The following is a 9,548-nucleotide window of genomic DNA, read 5'->3' as shown; positions in this document are numbered from 1 at the left end:
TGTATTACGATTCTCTACTCTCAGCTCTTGTACAGAGGTACAGAACTCTTGTGGCAATCCTGCCTGATGCTGGTAACTGGCAAAACACTGTGCAATGAAAAGACCAGAGCTACAGAAATGCTTCTCCCTAGCAGCCAGGCCAGGTGAGCTTGATCAGTTCTGAAATAGATATGTTGTTGAAGGTATTCAGAAATGTTGAAGGTATTCAGAAACAAAGGGACAGAAGCTCCTATAAACAGCCAAACTCTCAATTTATTTTTTTTCACTAAGTTTCCTTTAGTTTTAGACAAAGGATTTCACAAGCGAAAGTTGGTACCATGCTCACATGTGCTGTGAAGAGTGAGATATTATCTTTTTAATTAACTCAGCCTAAAGTAATGCAGTTTTAAGTAATCTGCTCCAATCCTGAATTCCTCAAATTAGGAAGCATCAGAGCTAAATAAATATGGGAAAGACACTTGTCCTTCATGCTACAGAATCCTAAAATAATACACCACAACCGTCCCCTCCCGCAAACTATACTGGACCTCCCTGGATGCACTGAAGGTGTGTTTTCCTTATCTGGCAGGAATCACTTCTGAGGTAAGGTGCTAACCAGAAGCAAAAGACAGACTTATCTGTACTGTGCTTCTCTCTGAAAATTTAGTGAGTGCCTACCCAGTGCTGTGCTGTTGCTGTTCTTTCTTTTCGTGCTTTCTTGGCACATGTAGGAGAGGATAAAAGCCTAATGGGTGCGAGTGTCAGCACAATATAAATTGCTGCAAGAAAAAACTTGATGCATGGCTTTGGATCTGAAAGAAGAATGTCCACCATTGTTTGTGATTATGGATCACATCACAATCTAATAGCAATTTTTATTTAATCAATAATTTCCATGCTGAACAGACAGCCCTGTTACAGAGAATCGACAAGCAAGTACTGATAGCGACAAGGCTTGTTATTAATCTTTACCCTGCCAACATTTCAACCAAACTACTGTAAAAAAGCACCACCGAGATGGATTCAGAAGTAGGTCTTTCTTTTTTTTTTTTTCCTCTTCTCTTTCTCTCTCTTTCTTTATTCCTCTCTTCCTTTTGCTTTTCTTTTCTTTTACCTACACAGTCCTATTACCCTTCTCCCTTTTCAGGTATGCAATGTTTCATACACTTTATATTCTAAGTTTATTTGAAAAACCTGGGGCTTGAATTGCACAAAAAGGCAATTCATATTAAGCAATTTCACAAATCAGTGGGACCTAGCCCAGTGCTGAGTGTTAGCCATTATAGGCTAATAAATCATACTTTCTCTTTGAGATGTCAATCGCCAAAGTGCTTTGTAAAAATGTTGGCATCTGTAATTCAGCGAAGCCTTTTCATCTTGAAATAAGATGCTCCAGACTGATAACAAGAATAATCCTCCCTTGATCAAAAAAAAAATCTGCATTTTACCAATTAAAGCTGCTGCCAGAAGCCAAACGGAGCAGCACTGAGACTCCACTGTAGTTTATCTCTGCTAAACACAAGGAGGGATACAGTTGGAGCTTTGTTTCATTTTCAGCTTGACTACTTTATCTCACAGAGAACTGCAGCATCTCAGCCCTGCGATACACATAAGAATGGGATATGCAGACCTCATACCTACAGTGCAAGCCACCAGAGGACCCACTCCTGACAAAACCACCACCCATTCATTTTATAGATTAGGTACCCAACATCTTGAAGAAAAAGTCATGCTTACACTAAAGTTTAAGCAGAGGATAACACTGGATTTGTTTCCCCACGATAAAAGGCTCATCTGCTTCTCATTTTTCTTTTTCTTTCTATTAAGAGGTTACACAAACAATAGAGCCTGCAAAAATGAATCTATACAGCCCAGCCCTTTCAAAACCAAATGCAGAAACTTTACTCATGTCTATACTTAAGATGCCTGTCTCTGCCTCCTTTTGTACATGCTGATCTGCCACTTCTGTCTTAGAAAAAGCACTTCCACATGCAGCTGAGCCAGCACTCACAAATTTCTCTTCTTCCCAGGATTGGTTTACTATGGGTAGATTTTTTGATAGAATATGGCTGAGAAAAGCAATACAGAAACATAACACACCAAACACATCAAGGTAGATCTCCCACTGGTTCACCCTAGTAACACAGGCTATGTAACATCAAATCACTTAACAGAAGCAAGGCGTGATAAAGCTGAATAGAAAGAACAGCTCTGTCCAGGTGAATCTGCTTTGTCCTGGCTGTTTTGTCAGGACTGAAAGGTACCTGAAGTTCATGCATAAGCCCAGCCCTCCCTGCAGCTCTGAGGCAGCAAAATTAAGGCAGGGAGGGACTTTGCTTTTCTCTCTTCTCCATGATATGCCAACAAGAGTCAGGAGGTGAAGAGTCAATTCAGTTTGCTGCTTTACTCTTGCCTATGCGTTTGTCACTCAGTCAGTGTGGGCTCCCCTGGGACTTGGCTAGCAGCTTCTTATCCTACATTTTTCCCCAAAACTGGAAGTCACCTGTGAAATATCAGTAACTTGGAAGTGTTCACCAGCTGAACTCCCAGGCAAACACTTCACGTAAGTACGTATATCCACAAACCACATAAATAATGCTGTGTGATTAAAAGCATGGATCAAAATCAAGCCCTGCACAGCCCTTTCTACCCAAGTGCCCACTTACTATGGGTAGAGTGAGTAGAGTAACTTCCCAGGGCACAGCGGGGAGCACTGCTCATCCCTACATACAACAGTGAAGAAGAAGTGTTATTTAAATGACAAATAGTTTAGCAACCTCTTTCAGGGATACCAATTCAAAGACAATGACTTTGGCAACTCATAAAGCCATAGCAGCATCAGACTAACAACAAGTTTTCTTAATGCTGTGAAAGAAATGCTAATTACAGAGGAATTAAAATTTAAAAATGATTACATTTCTCTCTCTAAATCCCCTCTTAATACTTCACAGATTAGAGTGGATTTATTTTGTTGTAAACCTTTCTCTATCAAAAAAGAAATCCCCATGTTATTTTTTTCCCCCTTCTTCTCTGTGATTCATCAAAAGCCAGACTCCAGGCAGGGGGACTGCTGATGCACTTGTGTAGTGGAGTGCTTAAGAGGACCTGAGCCAAAGCACAGCTGGCCTTTGGGTCAAGCCCACAGTGAGTAAGATCTCTTCACAAGGCAGCACCGATGACTTTTAACACTGCTGGGAGGCAAAGGGCATCACGGTGACTGACGCAGAACAAGGATGTGCTGAGAAGCAGAAGCAGGGGCCGTGCCAGAGCCTGGGGGCTACTGAGGCTCCAGAACAGCAGTGAGGTCTGTCTGTGGTTACTTAACCTTAAAACCCAACAGCACTTACATGCACACCTCTGATGGGGGGGTTAAAGACTTGCTTAATTTAAACAAGACTGTGTTAGATACCCAGACAGAAACCAAGACAGAATGAACATGCTCTCAAAGGCACAGATCTGCTTACCGGCTTTGCTATGCCATCTAATAAATTGCTGGCCTATAAACAATTCAACAAATCTGGCACAGTTCAAAAGAACGGGCTCAGCAGCTTCTAATCCAACACAGTAAGGTGGTGTCCTAATTAGAAATCAGCCTTTAAACAGGTAACGAGGAAGAGATTTCAAAATCTAAAAACTTCTGTACAAGTGTCTCTTATTTACTATAATCTCTTCTTCTATTCCTTTGTACCCTCACAGCTACAAAGAGCAAATTTATTGAGGGGATGGACAAACTAAAAAAAAAGCCTTATGACACTTGTTTGCCACTGAAACAACACCCTGCCTTCTCCAAGCTGTCCCAACTTTCAGCCCAAGCCTTGGGCTTGTCTCACTTGAAGAACTGATTTCTTTTTTCCATAGCACTCCTTCTCCAAGTATGAGTTAGGGTCCAGACCCCAGTGAGTAAAAAAATAAAACAAGATGAAATAGAATAAAACCACCAACAGAACCCCCTTTGCTGTTGTACATAAAACATTCTCCTTTTGTCAGGAAAAAATTATTACTATAATGGATTTCATGTTCTTATCTAGTCTTTACTCTTTTCAATTTAAAGGAACCAGTCCTGAACCTTTCAGGGCAGTAGCTGTCACTGCCACGCACAATGAGCCTGTGATTGGGCTGAGCCTTCTCTGTGTTACTGTGCTAGAGCCAAATAAAACTGTAATGAAAAAGCACTGAAAACTGCCTCTGCAAAGAAGAATTAAATATTAAGTAAATCCCTGAATGTATTTTGAGAAGTTTGCAAACTGGGATGTGTAATCACACCCCTTTGGGATTTTAAGGGACTTGCTTCACAAAGCTGGGGCTTCACCTGCCCCACAACCAGTTTACAAGCATACCTCCAGGACCTAGAGAAAAGAGACCACTAATAATCTGTTTGCTGGGCTAGATGTGTGCAATTGCCTCCCTTTAGGTGCTGATACCTACTCACACAGCTGCACCCAGCACCCGCTTGGCTTTGGCAGCTTTGGGGCCCTCTGCTTACAGGGCAGTTTCTCCTCCTGCAAGTGGTAGCCAATTGCAACTCTCAGGGTCACTTACAGGTCTGCTGCACTGTAGCTGATACTCAGGGGAACTGGTTTAATCTGGTTTACCCTCCTATTGCAGCTGGATCTTTGTTTACAGAAGAGTGGTGAAGCTCTCTCCAGTCTTTACCTACAGGTCTCCTACAGGAGAGGAGCTGAAGAAGAAGCCACAGGCCAAAGCCAGCACAGTAACAGAGAAAGTGAGACTTTCAAATCTATTGACTTTGAGTGTCCTTATTTCTGGGCATCCAAAATCACCCACTGTAAAGAGGACTAGTCCTTCAGAGTGGAGTGTTCCCCACCTCCTGATGTTCTTAAGTGTTTTGAGGTGCACAGGATTGATTAAGGGACCTCACAGACGCTATAAAACCTAAGCAGAGATTGGATGTGGGCACAGTTTGGGATTTATGTAGGTCTCCATGGATTGCTGGCCACATTCTGTTGGTCAAGGTTGAACCCACTGCTTTCTGTAGGAACAGAGAGCAAACACATTAAGAAACTCCATCTCAGAATTGCATGTTATGGTTCTTTTGGGTACCCTCATTGCACTGTGATGCCTTGGGAACATGTAGGGCACCTGAAAAACACAAGAACCTGCCCTCTGGTATAATAAGAGACCCATGTGGAGCAGTATAATTGTACAACCCCCAGGGATTGCCAGGGGAGTGCTCCAGTCAACCGGGCTTCGCAAACAGGCAGGAGGACCTCAGCAAATGGAATCCTGAATATAAGCCATTGCTGATAGTTTAGGGCTTTTTGATCTCATCTAATCAAATGTAACAACAATGAAAGAATTTTATTGCTGTAAAATTGAGGAGAAAACACTAACAAAAAAATAGCTCTACAGTTCTTCAAGCATGTTTTTGAATAAAAAATAATTATCATCAAGGCTACGCAGCAAGGGGGATGAGAAATAGGCAGCACTGTGTTTTTCTGATTGCCATTGTATTAATATTTAACAATAAATTCAGTCATTTCCTTGAAGGATAATTTTCTTAAGTAAACTTCTATCATTATCATCTAACCCTTTTGCAATATTTTATTCTTAACTGATTTCTGGGGGAAAAAAGGGACAAACTGCAACAAAAAGCAGATTTATAAATATATACAATATCTTATTAGCTTCTAGGCGCTCACATACTTAAAACAAACTTGAGCTCAGCTAAGCCCAATTATAATATCTTGCTGGGCAGAGAAATTAATTAAACAGCTGAATGATAAAGACCCCAGCAGCAAATTGAGGCTTTAAAATAAATAAGATCGTTCTTTTAATTTTTTGAGGAAAAGAAAAAAGGGAAAGAAAGAAACCTCTAATAGACAGTTCAAACATTAATGTAACCAGCCTTTTCAGGAGTGCAGCGCACTGTAAATAAGACTACCTGGCGGAAGGATGCAGTGGCAGCTCTAACGTGGCTCGCCAACTTTGTGTCTCGCTAATGTGCAACACACGCACCCCTTTGCATCAACTTCAAATAACCCTGGGATCTCAGCAGTGCAGCTCAGCAACAACCAGAACAAGGGCAGAACTTGTCAGGATTTAAAAGCTTTCAGCAAAACCCTTCAATTGCAGCCGGTACCCTATTCCATAGAAGGATATCAATTATAGATAGTGACTTGCTTTAGCAGTGCAGTCGGTACTGTCAGACGCTAGATAGACAACCATGAAGAATCATGAATCTTTCTATTAACTGTAAGAGAAGGGGATGGGGGGAGAAGGAAGGATGGATAGGTGTTATAAATAAGGCAGAGCATCTGATGGTTTAACACCTTGCCTTTTGGTGCATGCATCATGAAAATTTAAACCATGCTGAATTCTAAGTGGCTCATATCACTAGAAAATAAGAGCACCCGTGCCAGAATTTCACTGTCAGACCCTTCTGGGTGGGTCAATAATGATTCTTTTAGGTAGCTTTTCAGTTATTTATTCGTAGCAGCTCAGGTTCTGTTCACAAATTCAGTCCGAAAACATTGGGACTGAAGAACACTTTCAGTGGCACCTACATTTTACACTAATAACTGCAGAACTTTGCTACAGAAATGCAGAAAAGTATATCAAATGCTGACTAGTGAAATTGCACAACATTGCAATTTCTGCTGTAAAGGTATACCACATATTTAGACACAGATTTTGTTTGCCTTTACCATATCATACATGCTATGGTTACACATAATTTCATAATGCTGATTCAACTACAGCTGATTTCAAAGTAAATTACGTCTCAGAGTTCCCCAAGAAATAACAATGCTATCCGTATACAACAGAAAGACCAAAATATACACTAATCATATTTACCTTTTTCAAAATACACACATATGTGCTTGTGTTTACATTCTATACATAGTGGGAGTAATGCCATCTATACCAAGAACTGTGTGCAGTGTGTATTGTGGAAAAGCTTTTTGAAGCTCCACTCAACCTGGCATGACTAGAATTCATGTAGAGTTACCTAATCCTTCAGGAAAGAAAACAAACAACTAGAAACATACTTCCATTTCTTCCCTTAACACCACAGTTGCTCTAAAAGTTCAGTGCATTGGGAAGCAAGGCTTGGATAACAGTCTGTCCCGTGCCACTGGACATTCTGGGTCTGATCTCTTGCTGTTATGCATGGTTACAACTATACAGAAATATGGCAGATGTTATCTGGATGAGTCTTGCTAGGGCAATTTAAACTTTTATTACCTTTATAGATGCCAGTTGCCCCTGCCTTGGTGATTACTACTCCACAGCAGAACCAACAAACCCGGATGGTTATCTACGCTTTTGACATCCTGTCCAGCATCTTACTTCCAAACCTTCAAGCGTCAGGTGCACTCCTCCTGCCATGCTTGAGCAGTGTCTGGCACTGTGAGGCCTCGGGCTTTGCGAGGCCACCAGCTGCCACCAGAGTGTCAGGGCTGTGGAGCCAAGCGTGTGCATGGGCCCTGAGACACACACAGTGCCTGTGCCTGGCTTGGGCACACACCTGCACATGCCACACACACAGCACTCGGAACTGTGCTGACTGACTGAAGCACCGCTACACCAGTTTATACCTATTTGGATTTACCTACAGTATTAGGATAGGAGGCATACATGAGCCACACCACTTTTTCAACTCAGATTTTCAAGGACCTAATCTCAGGGACAGAATACTTTCTGCCAGAGTGACACACCTAAGCAAAACCAGGACTGCCCTTCCGTGAAGCCCTGCTGAGATCAGACTTCATATCCCTGGCTGCTGCAGATGTACATCAGAGGGCTGTGGCAATCAAGGGCAGACAAAATGTGCAAAAGGCAGACTGGGGTGAGTGGCCAGGCTTTCAAACAGAGTTAGATGTCTAAAGCCCTTTGCAATTCTGGGCAGAAATAACTCGCTCAAGTCCCCACAGCGGGGCTCTGCTGGAGCAGCAAAAGAAATCACAAACCATGGCCCCATCACTGAATCCTGCTGATCTTACAGCATGATTTGTGCTACTTAAATGTGATGGTTGCCATGATGAATTTATTGTCCTCAGGATATAGAGTCAAGTCTTGTACCTTTTAGTCTAAACACCATCATAACACACCTGAATCCTGAGCCCTGCCAAAAAGAGCTCTGAGTCATAAAAAAACTTTTTCATATTATTCTTCTATGTCTATAGAAACTCGTTTCAGATGTTGCCATTGTTCAGAAGCATAAGAAATACACTTTTTTCAGTCTTGCTGTTGACCATTAAAATGCAGGCAGATTTGCTGCAAAAAACCCACCAAAACAAACAAATTAACTTTACAACTACACTCCAGAAGAACTAAATTACCACCCTGTAAATTTAATTCACTTCAAAATACAAAACACAAGCTATTAGCTAACATGCTCAGTGGACTTCCATTAAATTTTACACCTGGAACGTCAAAAAATCCTCTTTTTTTGTTTATTGCTAAGGGTATCTTTATTCTGAATTTCTATTTTATTTCATATATTCTTGTGTATATTATTTATCATCATCAGTGGGATGATTTCTGAATACTGAAAGGTTTCCCAGGCCTCCTGAAGTTTCAGTGTTACAATTGCTAGCAGATATAAAGACTGTGCCTATGCACAGCCCCATATGATGTCCTTTAGTTTGTTTGCACAGATTCAATTCAAAGACCAACATTTGATCTTTTAACTTAAATGTATGAAATCACTTGCTGAAGCCATTTGTATGGCATTTCTTCCCCAAAAGGTACTGTGACACCAAAACAGTTTCTCCTTACATTTAAATTTGGCCTATTCAAATGCTAGGGAGTTACATGTGCAAAATGTCTCAAAGAATTCTTGGAAAAATGTGACATTTTGCATATTATTTTAGTTGTTGATAGTCTTTCATTTATCATTACTGTTGTTACTGCTGCTGCTACTACTACTTAATAATAACAAGAACCTGAAAATACATCTTGATGAGTAACTGCAACACCAAGAGATTCTCACATTCCAACAAGTGAAAGCTGACATTGATTTGCTAAAATCAGCTTTGCAGGATAAGCTTACCATTTCGCATAGTGTTTGGAAATATATGGTGGATTTGTTTTTATTTATTTTGGGTGAAAAAGTGGATTTTTCAGCTAGTTATTTCAGAAGTACTAGACACATTCTCTAATAGATTTTGTATGATCTCCAGCAAAGTATTAAACAGTTTTCTAAACTAAATACAATTTTGTCACACTGCTCATTTGCTGAGGATGTTCCTCTCTATTCTGTACTAGGAATTCAATTTTGTTTCAGAGTATTCAATATGTTCTATGATGCCAGTAAATAAGAGAGGTTAGAACTGCAAGGGATTGTACTTGTCATGTTGTAGTCTGAATTTTGATTGCTCACTTTCTATCTTACAATACTACCAAACAGTAAAAATTGTTTCTTTGGGAGAGGTGGCAGAGTGGAAAAAACCCCAAGGGAGATAGAATTAATATTTGGTGTAGCACAGAAAAGATTATACAGTTTGCTTTTGCTAAAATGACTGGGGTAACTCAGTTCCCAAGTATTTAGCCAAATAATCCCCTTTTGGTTTACACACAACAGTAAATTGATAGCAAAACCTCCC

The 9,548-nt window shown here is 40.7% G+C and overlaps 1 protein-coding gene across 9 annotated transcripts in view; it reads right to left on the bottom strand.

The window, feature by feature from the left end:
- Positions 1-9,548, bottom strand: part of GLI3 (GLI family zinc finger 3) — a 206,097-nt gene that overhangs the window by 30,187 nt on the left and 166,362 nt on the right. The window lies entirely within an intron of this gene.

Source organism: Passer domesticus, chromosome 1, assembly GCF_036417665.1.
Source record: "Passer domesticus isolate bPasDom1 chromosome 1, bPasDom1.hap1, whole genome shotgun sequence".
Classification (NCBI taxonomy): Eukaryota; Metazoa; Chordata; class Aves; order Passeriformes; family Passeridae; genus Passer; species Passer domesticus.
Note: the sequence above shows the minus strand (reverse complement) of the source record. Positions and strands in the feature narration are given on the sequence as shown.